Here is a 12,678-nt window from a genome sequence, read left to right as displayed (position 1 = left end):
GGGCTCCCTGGCCTCCCCAGCCCTGGGCTCCCTGGCCTCCCCAGCCCTGGCCTCCCTGGCCTCCCCAGCCCTGGCCTCCCTGGACCTCCCCAGCCCTGGCCACCCCAGCCCTGGGCTCCCTGGCCTCCCCAGCCCTGGGCTCCCTGGCCTCCCCAGCCCTGGGCTCCCTGGCCTCCCCAGCCCTGGCCTCCCTGGACCTCCCCAGCCCTGGCCTCCCTGGACCTCCCCAGCCCTGGCCTCCCCAGCCCTGGGCTCCCTGGCCTCCCCAGCCCTGGCCTCCCTGGCCTCCCCAGCCCTGGCCTCCCCAGCCCTGGCCTCCCTGGCCTCCCCAGCCCTGGGCTGCAGTGGGCCTTGCCCAGGTTACTGGTTCCTCCTCCCCTCTGTCCTCTGGGGTGACCCTGCCCCAGGGCGATGACTAGCCACCACTCAGGGTTCTGGGCATTCCCTGCCCCGATTCCCGGCTCCCTGAACACAGAGCCATGTGGCCATCGATGCTCCTGGGGAAGGTGTGGAGGACTAGCCCAGAGCCAGGGCTCCCAGGGGAAGTGGCGGGTGCTCGCGGTGCCCATCAGTGCCCCACCAGGTCAGGCTGTAGTTCTGATGCCTTGGGGCAGGAGGGATGCTCTAGATGTGGCCTCTGTCCCAGCCCAGGTGTCCCTTGCCCCTGCCTGGCTGCTCTCCCTGGACACTTCCCCGGAGTGTGCGTGCACAAGGCCTGGCCAGAGGAAGGCTAGGCAGGCTCCTCTCAGAACCAGGGAGGCCCACGTGGGATCTGGGTCCTGTGCAGTGGAGATGGAGTGGAGGTTGACACGGGTGGAGGTTGACACTTGTCACTGCCTTTCTTTTTCTTTTTATTGGTTCTGGTGACTGAACCCAGAGGGACTTTATGACTGAGCTACGTCCACAGTCCTTTTTTTTTTTTTTTAATTTTATTTTAGAATGGGCCTTGTAAGTTGCAGAGGCTGGCCTTGAACTTGTGATCCTCTTGCCTCAGCCTCCCCGGTTACTGGGATCACAGGCGTGGGCCACCACACTGGGCCCAATGGTATACGTCTAAAGGTCGCAGTTCATCTGTTCCTTCATTTGACCAGTAGACCTGAGTGGGAGCCGGACAGGGACAGAACAAAAGGGGCCCCTCCCATCCTACAGCACAAACCGTCCCTGAGCAGGAAGATAGACAAAGAGGAGTGGGAACAGACTGTGTGACAATGGTGGCACTACAGCCTTGCTGGGGGCGGGCTGCCTGGGCGGACTGACAGCTCAGAGAGCTGGAGGTGGACTCAGGGCCAGCCGCGGGTGGGCGGGTCCTAGACGGGGAGCCCAGCATGCCAGAGACCTGAGGGTGGCAGGCCGGCTGGGCAGGGCGGGTGGGGCGGGGCCGGCGGCCAGCAGGGTCGGGGTGAGCAGTGGTGCTGGAGCTGGGCAGCAGCTGCTGGTGGTGACTCAGCCGCGCAGAGATTGGAAACACATGTTCCCGCCAAGAGCCAGAGGCCATCTCTTACTCAGAGCTGGGGTTTCTTGGAGGACCTGGGAATGGACAGGGAGAGGGTGGGGAGGGAGCAGCGTGGCCGGCAGGCCACAGGGAGGGGCTGCTCACTGTCCCTCTCTGAGCCATCTGTGGCAGGACCCTTCCTATGACGCCTTGGTTTTTCTAATGAGAGATTCCAACTCCCCCCTCCTTTTTGTTTTTTTTGGTACCAGGCATTTGAACTCAGGGCACTCGACCACCGAGCCACATCCCCAGCCCTATTTTGTACCTTCGGGGACAGGGTCTCACGGAGTTGCTCAGCGCCTTGCCGATGCTGAGACTGGCTTGGAACTCGTGATCCTTCTGCCTCAGCCTCCCAACCCTGTCTTAAGGGGGAGAGGAACACAGTCCCGCCCAGGAACCAAACCTGCCCCGTCCAGTTTATCAGAAGACCCTGGTCCAGAGGCAAACGTTGGGAGAACTGCTTTTCTTGGGGTAGAATGGCACCTACTTTACTCTACAAGCCTTTATCTAGCCACAGCCTTTTCTCCTGGGGAAAACCCAGCGGCCAGCACCCTGCTCTGAGTCCCTGCCTCCTGTGCCGAAGTCTTCAGGGCCAGTGGCCAGTCCTCTGCCTCCTGCCCAGTTCCTTTGCTGGAGTCTTGCAGCCTCTGCCCTAGAGTTCCTCAGAAGCCTGGACCCTCTGGGTAGGCCAGGGGGTATCTGGAGCGTCACCCTGACCTGTGGTTTATGGAATGCCTACCACGCGCCCTTCCCTTCCGTTATCGGCTTTCAATCCCGCTGTGTCATGGATGCACAGCACAGTGGACTGCAGCCGTGGACTGGGCTCAGACCCACAGAACCTCTGTGTGACTCTGTGTGCTTGTGTGGCCTCTGGGTCGCCGTCCCAGCCTACTCCTGTGGAAACTGGGGTCCTGCCAGGTCCCAGGACAGCGTCCAGCACTCAGCAAGTCCTCAGTGAAGAGGGCTACGAAGGGGTCGGGGAAAAGCAGGTTGTTTGAGTGGCTCAGCGTTTGCTGGAGCCAGGGCCCAGGCCCACGCCTGTCCCCTGGACCCTGGTCCGCCTTTGCACCCCTGGGCTGCCTGAGGCACACCCTTGGCAGGGTCCTCCGAGCCGCAGCCGACCTGTCACTCTCAGTTAAGATCCGAGGCCTCTCTGCCCAGAACTCCCCCCTGGACACTTTCCTTGGGAATGGGCAGCAGTGGCACTGGCAGCCCAGGGGGAGGGAGAGGCTGGGGGACACCTCACCTGGAGGCAGGTGCCCTGGTGAGGGCAGATCTTTGGAAGTCCAACCCCAGTGGCTTTATTCAGAGTGCACAGGGAGCACGCGGAACCCAGGCAAACGCACAGGCAGGTGGGAGGCTGGACAGCAGGCGCGGCCCCTCTGGCTCCCCCCCCAGCCACTCCCTGCAGCCCCGCGACCTCCCGCCCCTGCCCACCAGCCCTCAGTCCAAATCCTCCATCCCTCCCGTCCTTCTCTAGGTCACGTTCTTGTGATCCGATGGGGCCTGTCTCCAAGGTGTGGTCAGCAGCACCAACTGGGCGGCCAGGGCCTGGGGGTCTGAAGGACAGACCTGCTCTAGAGAAGGACAGACCTGCCCATGAGACCCAATACCTTTAGGTCTTTCAGCACCAGGGTCTGGGCCCTGGAGGCCACCACATCTGCCAGCCTGGTGGCCACAGTCCATTGGCCTGAGAGGTCCTGTCCCCAGAAGGTCCCCGGGGCTCTGTCCCCCAGGCTGATGACCTTATTGGGAGGGGAAGGAACCCTCTTCAGCATCCTGGCCTGTCCTTCCCGTCGCCTGGGCAGCGGGGGACGGTGGCAGCCACGGGGATTGCCTGTCCCCTGGGAGGCATGTCGGGGCTGCCGCCTCGTATTGGCCATCAAAGAAACGACTTTTTGCAGGGTTCTGTGACCTGAGGGAGGCAGCCAAGGTCCCACAGGGTGAGGTGCAGGTGGGGAGGGAGGCCGGCCTTCTCCAGGAGCCTGGAAGCCGCTCGGATGGCAGCCTTCTGGCCACAGCCGGCGCTGCAGGGCCTGGGGCTGAGGGATGCACGACAGGAGGGCCTCCCACCCTGACCGCAGCCAACCCCTCGCTTCTCTAGACCTGAGCCTCCTCGTCCATAGAGTGGCACTAAGGACCTGCGCCCCTCGGGGTCTGGGGGGAAGTGATTCGTTGCCGCGAGCAGGTTGGGGTCCGGCACTCCGCAGGGGCTGGGTCAGCGCTGCTCCACCGAGAGGCTTCGTCCTGGGGGCTGGGGATACAGCGCACACCTGGTGCCCGAGAGGCTGCCCTGTGCCTGGGGCACCCCTTGCAGCCCGGAGGAGGGGACAGCCCAGCGTCCACCAGATGATGAGGGGACGGTACAGCGTCGTCTCCCCGTGTGGTGGACTAGCATCCGGCCCGAGGGAGAGAGAGCTGACGCCCCTCCTGTGTGGACCGGCCTCAGCTGCGGTGAGCCACGAGCAGGGCCATGGGCAGGGCCTGGCCATCCATCAGCGCTGCCGAAACCCTCCCTCCACCCCAGGCTGGATCCTGCAAGTGCCCGGAGAAGGGACCGGAGCCGACACCGCGGAGGGCGGTCCGCAGGCAGGAAGAGCCCGGCGGTCAGGGAGCCCTGGGTCTGGGTGACCCGGCTAAGCCAAGGCATCCTCTGGGAGCGGGTGGGAGTGGCATGTCCCACCCAAGGTGTGGCACTCCTGAGGCCGACCAAGGTCAGGGAGGGTCCAGGGCCTGCCCAGCCACAGGAGACCCGGCAAAGCCACGTGCGCACGTGGACCCTAGGATGGGCCTCCCCAGCGCAGCTCGGGGCACCGCCGGCCAGCGCCAGCACCCCGTGACGTGAGCTGCATGGAGAAGGTCGGGCAGGTCACCCGCGAATCAGCGGTGGCCTTGTGGCCCCAGCCCAGACCTCGACTCTGCCGGTGGCCTCACTGGGCTCTTGACGGGTCTGATGCCTGGGGCCCCTCCTGACAGGGACTGCACAGGATTCACGCCTGTCCCCCCCTCGGCTCAGGAGAGGCTCTTTCTGACCAGGCCCCGGGGTGGCCCCTGGAGGGCAGGAGCCGGGAGCTGCTCTGGACTGCAGAGGTGAGCCAGTGCCAGGAGACCCTGAGGCGAGGAGACCCTGGCCGCCCGACCCCTCCTTCCTGCCCCGCCTCTCGCCACCCCACTTAGGGCGGCCGCGCTCTTGCCTCTGGGGGGGGCTCACGCTGTGGGCCCGTTTCAGGTCAGAGCGTCCCCGTCCCAAGGGCAACCAGCCCAAAACCTGTCCAGTCATTTCTTGCAGAAATGATTTTATTTCCGCAGAGCACACCTCGCGGCCTGCCCGGCCGTTTCCCACCGCCCATTGGCACCGACTCCTCCAGGGGACTGTGGTCAGGAGAGGACTGCAGCTCTGTCCCCCTGGCTCAGCGTCTTGAGCAACATCCAGGTTCTAGTGGCCACCCCTCCCACCCAGAGGACCCAGCCTGAGCAGAACTGAAGGGCAGGTGGGACGTGAAGCCAGCCGCCCACCTGGTTGGGATGCAGAGGACACAGGACTGGACGCCCGGCACCCCGCCATCCAGGCTCCCTGTGGAGGAGGCCTGGGCCCTCCTTCCTCCGCTGGGCAGCTTCTCCGTTCACCACCAGAAGCCGACCAGACAGGGACAGTGGCGGAGCAGGAGGCGGAAGCAGCCCCCGTGGCTGGGCAGCTCCTCGCTCTCGGCCAGCGAGGACAGTGACCACCAGGCTGGGGCTGGACTTCCCGCGACTCCCAGCCTGGAGGAGGTGCCGTGGCCTGGGCAGACCTGGGGCGCCACACGCTGCCCTGAGGGCAGGCCAGGAAAGGTGCGCAGGATGGGCAGCAGGTGCTGGCCCGGGCACGTCCCGGACACTCCTGGGCTTCGGGGCTTCCTTCTGGTGTGTGCGGCAAAGCCTCCTGTGCCCGAGCCCCACTCTGGAGCCCCAGGCTGGGCCCGGCCGGGAGGGGGAGAGGGACTTGCGGAGGTCGGCCTCCCGTATAGAGAGGGAGGCCGTGTGCGGGGCGAAGGCCCACCAGGGCAGGAGCCCCACCCCTGCCCCACCCCAGCGAGGCCTGCAGGGCCAACGCCCCGCACAGCCCGCTGCCCCCAGGGGACGCGCTTGGCTTCTTCGCGTGTCCCCGAGTCGCACCTTGGGCACGCCATGGCAGGGTGGGCTTTGATCTGGGCTTTGAGATCCCCGGTGTGTGTGTGTGTGGGGGGCTGATGGGACACCCACACATTGCAGATGGACGGCCACCTGCTCTTGTCTTCTTTCCAAGTACGAACTAAAAAAAAAGGAGCATTGGTCACTGTGGCAGGCTCTGGGGACAGAGGTGTTCATGAGGCCTGTCCCTGCTCCGGGCAGCCAGTCGTGGAAGCAAGGGACAGAGGCACAGGTTCCACAGAGAGATAGCAAAGACGTCACAGCTGCCTCCCGAGCTGGTGACGATCATCTCAATTGTAAGTAACTGTGCACCAGACCACGGTCCCCAACAGGTAAGTAGATTGCTGGATCACCTAACTGAACTGTCCCCAGGAAGGGCAGATGTTGACAGGCTGGATCAGGGCTTGCCGTTCCTGTGGGTGTCTGCTGCCTTCTCAAATTGGATCACCTCGTGGTCACAGAATGGTTGCCAGCACAACCAGGCTACATGGGTCCACACTGAGTTGCAGATCAGAAGCTGTGAACTTCGCTGTGGAGAGGCCAATGGTGCGGACCCAGACTCCCACAGAGCTGACCCTCAGCTCTGTCTCCACTGTTTCCTGGCCTGTGACTCTGGGCACGTCACAAACACTGGAGAACCCTAGCACTGGTCTTGATGTTGTGGTGAGAGGTAATTGAGCAAATGAGCAGGTCCTCGGGTGTCGTAAGTGCCTGGGACACTGGCCCGGGTCACCCGCTGCATCCTGAGCTGCTCCCATGACTGTCTTTTCTTTTTTTTTTTTCTTTTGAGCATGATTTGTTTGTCTTTGAGGCGGATCTCACTGTGTTGCCCAGGCTGGCCTCCACCTCCTGGGCTTGAGCCATCCTCCTGCCTGGGCCTCCTGATTAGCTGGACCACAGGCGTGCGCCCCGGCATCTGGCTCCGGCTGGTTTGATGTGGAATCCACCTCCCACACAGCCCTGCTGACTCTTCCCCTGGCTCCAGCAGGGACATACCGTCCCCCCACCCCCCCGCTGGCCTTGTGTATCGGCTCAGTGCTGGGCCTTGGACCCGAGCAGGCTCTGTGAGAACACAGAAGACATGGCCTTCCCGGAGGTTGGGGAAGATGGTCTTCCCACGGTGGCCGTGCAGCTGCTCCCGCCCACGGGGGTGGGTCTGCGGCCTCCTCTTGCACCAGACAGACTCTGAGGGGTGGGGTGCTGTGTGACGTCCGAGGCCAGGTCATGGAAACACTGCACCCTGGGCCGGGCTGCCCTGGAACGCAGGCAGCACACTGAGAGCCGGGGTGGCCTCCACGCAGGGAAGGAGCCCGGCCAGCGGCCAGCTCTGACTTGTGAGGGATTCTCCAGGCCCCACTGACACCAGGTAGAGTGGAGATGAGCTGTCCCTGCTGAGCCCTGTCCATGAGGGACCTTTACTAGCCCCAAAGCTTGGGTGATTTGTTGTATTAGAAATTGATGACCGGAATAGGAGATCTGTAAAGACAGCTCACTCTTGCCTTTCAGATGTGGAACAGAGTCTGGAGCCACTGCAGCTGCTTTGCCACCATGAGGGAGGCCCATATGAGAATAAAGTTGCCGCTACAGCGAGCGTGTAAAAGAAGTAGACCCGAAAGAACCTGGTCCTTTGGATGGATGCAGCTGAACTTCAAGGCTCGACCAGCCGGAAAGCTCACCCAGCTGTTATATTTCTCAGATATGATGAGCAAAAATATCCCCCTCAAAAATGTAGGTTCCTCTGAATTGATCTGCTACAGCCTAAAGCAGCCTGGCAAATGAACTTCCTGTGGCGGGCAGGGAAGCATCTGCTGGGCTTGAGCAGGGGGAAATGCCCGGGTAAGGGCCTTGGGACACTCACCATGGGCCCGTGGGGCTGGCCTGGAGGGAGCTGGGACAGAGAGTCCACAGGGGCTGGCAGCCTTCCAGGCAGGAGGGGGCAGGGAGGGCTGGACCAGGGCGTGGCTGAGGGTCCTGCCCATCTCTGGTGAGAGTGGAGCAGAGAAGCCTGCGTCCCCGGGCAGTGCCTGTCCCCGCCTGCCTGCCCACGGCCCAAGGCCTCCCTCCGGGGTCCACACGGCCTGCCTGGGAGGAGGGCCCTGGGGGAGCTCTGGAGGGAAGTGGGCAGTCCCAGGCCCCGGAGACTCGCGGCTTCACACTCGTGCCCTCCACAGTCCCCGGCTGCCGCAGTCGGGCTGGGCACAAAATAACCGAGCCGCCACGAGGCACACGTGGTTCAGAACAGGAACTCCTTTACTATCCAACCCGCCACGAGGCACACTAGGTTCAGAACAGGAACTCCTTTACTATCCAACCCGCCACACCACCCACGCACGAGGCCCTTCCAGGAACCACCAACCGGAAGTCCCTCCTCCAGCACTTCCCCAACCAATGCCAACTCTCCGGGCAGACAGCAGGGGTCTGACACACAATTGAGTACACAGCTCAACCACCATCGTCATCTCAATGGCTCGCGGGTGTCACCTCTCAACCACTCCCTTCAGGCACAAATGCCACGCGTCATTCCCACTGGCTGTGGCTCTCAGCACCGGCCTGTGCATTTGGGTCCCCCGCCCACCCTCCAGCAGCCCAGAGGGGTCCACCAAGGCCCTCTGCTGGCTACAGCTCGTCAAGGGCTGGGCTGGGCCCTGGACCCCCTCCCTGATGTCCCCAGGGGTGCCCTCTAGGCCCCAAGGTCCCTCCCCTCAGGGTCTGCACAGCCAGGACCCTGCAGCCCCTCCCTGAGTGCCCAGCCCTGGGCCAGGGGCTCACACCACCCTGGCACCTGGGAGGGGGCTCAGGAAGCCCAGAGACCACCTTCTCAGTGGTCCTCCTGGCCCGGCCACCTCCTGAGCCCCCAGGCTTGGGCAGCCCCCGCCCAGGAGCCCCTGCTGGGCCCACGGGAAGCCAACCCTCTGCCGCTGGAGAGTCCGAGTCTAGGGATCCTGGGACTGAGGAGCCCGGCAGCCCCTGCCTGAGGCGTGACCCCGAGCTCAGAGATGCTGGCCTGGCCTGGCAGATGCCCTGCCGTCCCTGGACCAGCAAGGAGGGCTGCTGGCCAGGGAGCGCTGCCCCCTTCTCTTCTCTTCCATGAACCCCAACAAGGGCCAAGCTTCGGTGACGAGCCTGAACCCCGGCCATGGACACTGTATTCTGAAGGGAGAGGGGAAAGCAGTGGCCAGCTGGGATTCCAGCCTGAGCCCTGAAGAGGGAGGACTCCCGGGGGTCGGAGCTGGGACCACAACATGGAAATGCAGGGTCACCCCCGTGGTCAGAGGAGAAACTGGCCACCGGAAGCCTCCAGCTGCCCTGCCTTCAGTGACCGTGACGTGTCTGCATGGGAACTGCGCCGTGCCCCCTCCTTCCACAGAGACTGAGGCTAAGGCTCAGAGAGGGAAGCCTCCTGTCTGAGGTCACACAGCTAAGAGGCGGGAGTCCAGCCTGGCCATGTGGCTTTCAAGCTGTGTCACGCCCTTCTGGAACTCAGAGCCACCTGGCTTGCCTGGCTGCCCTCTCAGACAGCCACGGGCATGGCCCCTGGTACGTGGGGTAAAAGTTCAGAGTGGGCAGGGCTTGGCCTGGGGCTTCAAGGTGGGCACAGGATCTTCTAGGCCTCCTGAGAAATTGATTTCCAAGGGCAGCCGTTCCTCGGGTGAGAGGACAGGCGGTCAGCGTCCCTCAAAGGTCTCCCCAGAAGCGAGTCTCACCAGGCTCGGGAACGGCATCAGTAAAGAAGTGGGAGATGAGAAATCTGGCGCCCCGGAGATGGCGGAGGTCAACACAGCCCTGGTTACCATGGCCAGCCACCCCCAGTCTCTGCGTTGCCACGGCAACCCTACTCCTGCGACCGTCCCCACACGGGCCTGCTGTGACTGAAGCTCCCTGGGAGGGACGGCGCTGGTCTGCCAGGAGCAGCTGCTCAGCCAGTGCAAACCCAGGGGAGCACAGGTCCACTCGCGGCCCGCGGCCCTGCTCCAGGGCCGGGCTCTGCTAGTGCCAGAGGCCACCCTCCAGGGAGAGGCCGTCATGCCCTCTCCTTCACCAGGGACAGAGCAGTCCTGATTGCGGACACCTGGCCGACCCACTGATGCTCTTGTCCAGCTCCCCATTTTGGTAGACAGGGGACAGGCTGGGGAGAGGGTCAGAGAGTCAGGGGGCAGCCAGAATGGAGCTGACCAGGTCAGAGCAGGACCGTGGGCAAAGGCACCTGTCGTTTCAGAGCTCCAAGGCCAAGCCCCGGGGTCAGCCCCTGACGGTGGGCAGCCGGGTCGGAGGCTGATGGCCGTCCACCGAGGCCCTGACTCCGCTGGGCCCTCCTGGATCTCCTGGCTAGCAGGTTTCCCAGTTGACAGACGCTGCTGTGAGAAGCTCTGGTTAGGACGAGCTGTCCCAGGAGTGTGGTGGCCCATGCCCTGCACCTGGTGCCGGGTGTAGGTGTGGGGGGCGGTGGGTCAGCGCTGGCTCTCCGGAGAGGGCTCGGTGACTCGTCCAGCCACGCGGGCCAGGGAGGGCGCCTCGAGCTGGCCGGTTGGTGGGCAGAGGCTGGACGGCCGTGCCCTGTGGGCAGGTGAGGAGGGACACAGTCTGCTGTGTGCCCAGGACAGCTCCAGAGGTGGTGGGGGTGAGCCTGGCCCCGGGTGTGGCAGGGCCCAGTTGGAAATGCAGGTCTCAGGCCCGTTTCCACAAGAGCCTCGGGATCCAGGCCCCACGAGGGCTGGGAGGCCCCAGAGGCCTCGGCACGTGAGGCCACAGCCTGGTGAAGGGGGGGGGAACGTTCCAGAAGCAGAAAGAACATCCCTTGGCCAGACTCGGGGGCCAGGTGGGGGGACCTCTCTGGAAGGGATGGCCATGGGGGCGCTGCTGGCTCTGCTTGGCCCTTTCTGGGTGACCACCCCTCGGTCAGTCGGCATGGAGGGCTTTCAGGGGTCACGTGGAGAGCAGAGCACTTGGGGACACCTGCCAAGCCCTGCCAGACGGCTCTTCAGGACCTTCATGAGAGGCACAGGGGTCCCCCGCGGGGTCTGGCAGGGGGCAGCCACGACCCAGCTCCCACCCTGCACGGGCAATGGGCCAGAGCCAAGCCGGGGGGTCAGGCTGAGGGGACCCCAAGCCCACCCAGCAGGACCTGGTAGCCAGGCGGGGGGAGCAGCAGCCTCCTGGGGGGGGTGCTGACTGCACGGGGGGGGGGCTGCTTGCTGAAGGGGTCACTGGGTCTCTCTAACCCTGGGTCTCACAGGACTTGCGCTGATGGTCTGGGAGGGGCTTCGGGAGCCCCCTCGAGTTTGGCCAAGCAGACCCTCGATCAGTCACCCACCTCTCCCGTGCTGGGGAGGGGGAATGACGTACTTTTTGGCCAAACTCCGTGTTCTGCTCAGACCCCAAGAGCAGATCTGCACTTTAGAGTCAGCTGCGGCCCCCAGCCTGGTCTGGAGCCTGGAGTCCCTCTGCAGCGGCCTCACGTGGCTGAGCCACGTCACCTGGGATGCTCAGGAGCGGGCACAAGGGCCATTTGCCTCCTGACCTGTTACCATGACAAAAATGCTACTTGGGTGTTGTTGCTTGGGGCTAAGGGGGCGGGCCTGGGGTCTTAGAGTCAGGGTGCCCAGTCTCACAGAAGAGGAGTCTGGCGGGGAGAGGGAGGGGCTCAGCTCTGACACTAAAGGGTGCACCGCCCTGGTCCAACCCCCTCCTACTCACAGAGCGCCAGACCCGTCACTGGCCGGCCACTTCACTGGCCCCCCCGCCCCCCCGTTGGGACAGGCTTCCTTCCGTGAAGCCCAAACCTGTCTCTGTGGCCTCTCTGCTTTGGCCTCTTGGATCTTTGAAGTTGTTGTGGTCAGTGATCCACTCAATGCTCTGTCCCCAGTCGCTCCAAGAACAGCCTCCACTGATAAACTTCACCATCAGTTATCACTCCCCGACGCCTTCTGTGGAAGTTGGCACCAGTCCACTGAGTGGCCTTGGCCAAGCAACTCGGCCAACTCACTTGCTGAGCCTGGTCCCAGGGAGAGCTGCCTCCCACTGACCACCAGAGGTGTCCAGAATCCGCAGTCCACCCACGGCCAGCAGGGGGCGAGTGGGAGAGCGTATTGTGGTGAGGAACAGTGCCGGAGGCCCCACCCAGATCTGGCATGCAGGGGTGCCAGGGATGGGACTGTGGGAGGTCCCCTGGGCACCAGGCTCTGCCCAAGCAGCAGCATCTAGCAGGGGCTAGTCGGGGGCAGAGTGGCATCTCCCTAAAAAGACTGTGCACGTCTCACTCCCGCTACCTGAGTGCAACCTTATTTGGACGTAGGGTCTTTGCAGGTGTGCCCAGGTTAAGGGTGTCAGGGGAGGTCACTCGCCCTTAGGGCAGGTCCTGGAGCCAGGAGAGGTGTCCTTAGAAGGCTTGCAGAATCACAGAAGGAGGCCACGTGGAGGCAGAGGAGGACACTGGAGGCCAGCAGTCCCCAGAAGCCAGGGGAGAGGCCTGGAACAGACTGTCCCTCAGAGCCTGCAGAAGGGACAAACCCTGCTGACACTCTGGTCTCGGACTTCTGGTCTCCAGAGCTGTGAAAAGAAGTCTCTGTTGTCTTTAGCCACCCAGTTTATGGTGATGTGTTTGGGCATCCCCAGGAGACTGATTCAAGTGCCCGTTTGGTCCCTCCCCTGGAGTCAGCCTCCTGACTGGGCGGCCGGGCCCTGGCTCCAGGACCTGCAGGGGCAGGGGCACAGCCAGCTCCTGGTGTGCTGGCGGAGCCAAGTCCTGGGCAGGGTGAGCAGGGTGCCTGGGGCCTGGCTCTCCTGGCCTTACCTGGACAGGGCGCGGATGCCCGAGGTCCCCTCCTCGGGTTCAGTGATTTGCCGGGGTGTCCGCAGGACTCAGGGAGACAAGCCCGCCATGTCCTGCCACTATCAATTCCGAGGGCTCTTGGGAAGGGAACCAAAGAGCATCCAAAGGAACAGGGACTGTGGATGGGAGCAGAAGGCCTCGGTCCCGCAGCGCTGGGTGTGCCACCCGCCAGGCAAGTGGGCGCGTT

This window comes from Callospermophilus lateralis, chromosome 11, assembly GCF_048772815.1.
Source record: "Callospermophilus lateralis isolate mCalLat2 chromosome 11, mCalLat2.hap1, whole genome shotgun sequence".
In the NCBI taxonomy this organism is placed as follows: Eukaryota; Metazoa; Chordata; class Mammalia; order Rodentia; family Sciuridae; genus Callospermophilus; species Callospermophilus lateralis.
The sequence above is the reverse complement of the archived record's forward strand: the minus strand, read 5'-3'. Positions refer to the sequence as shown.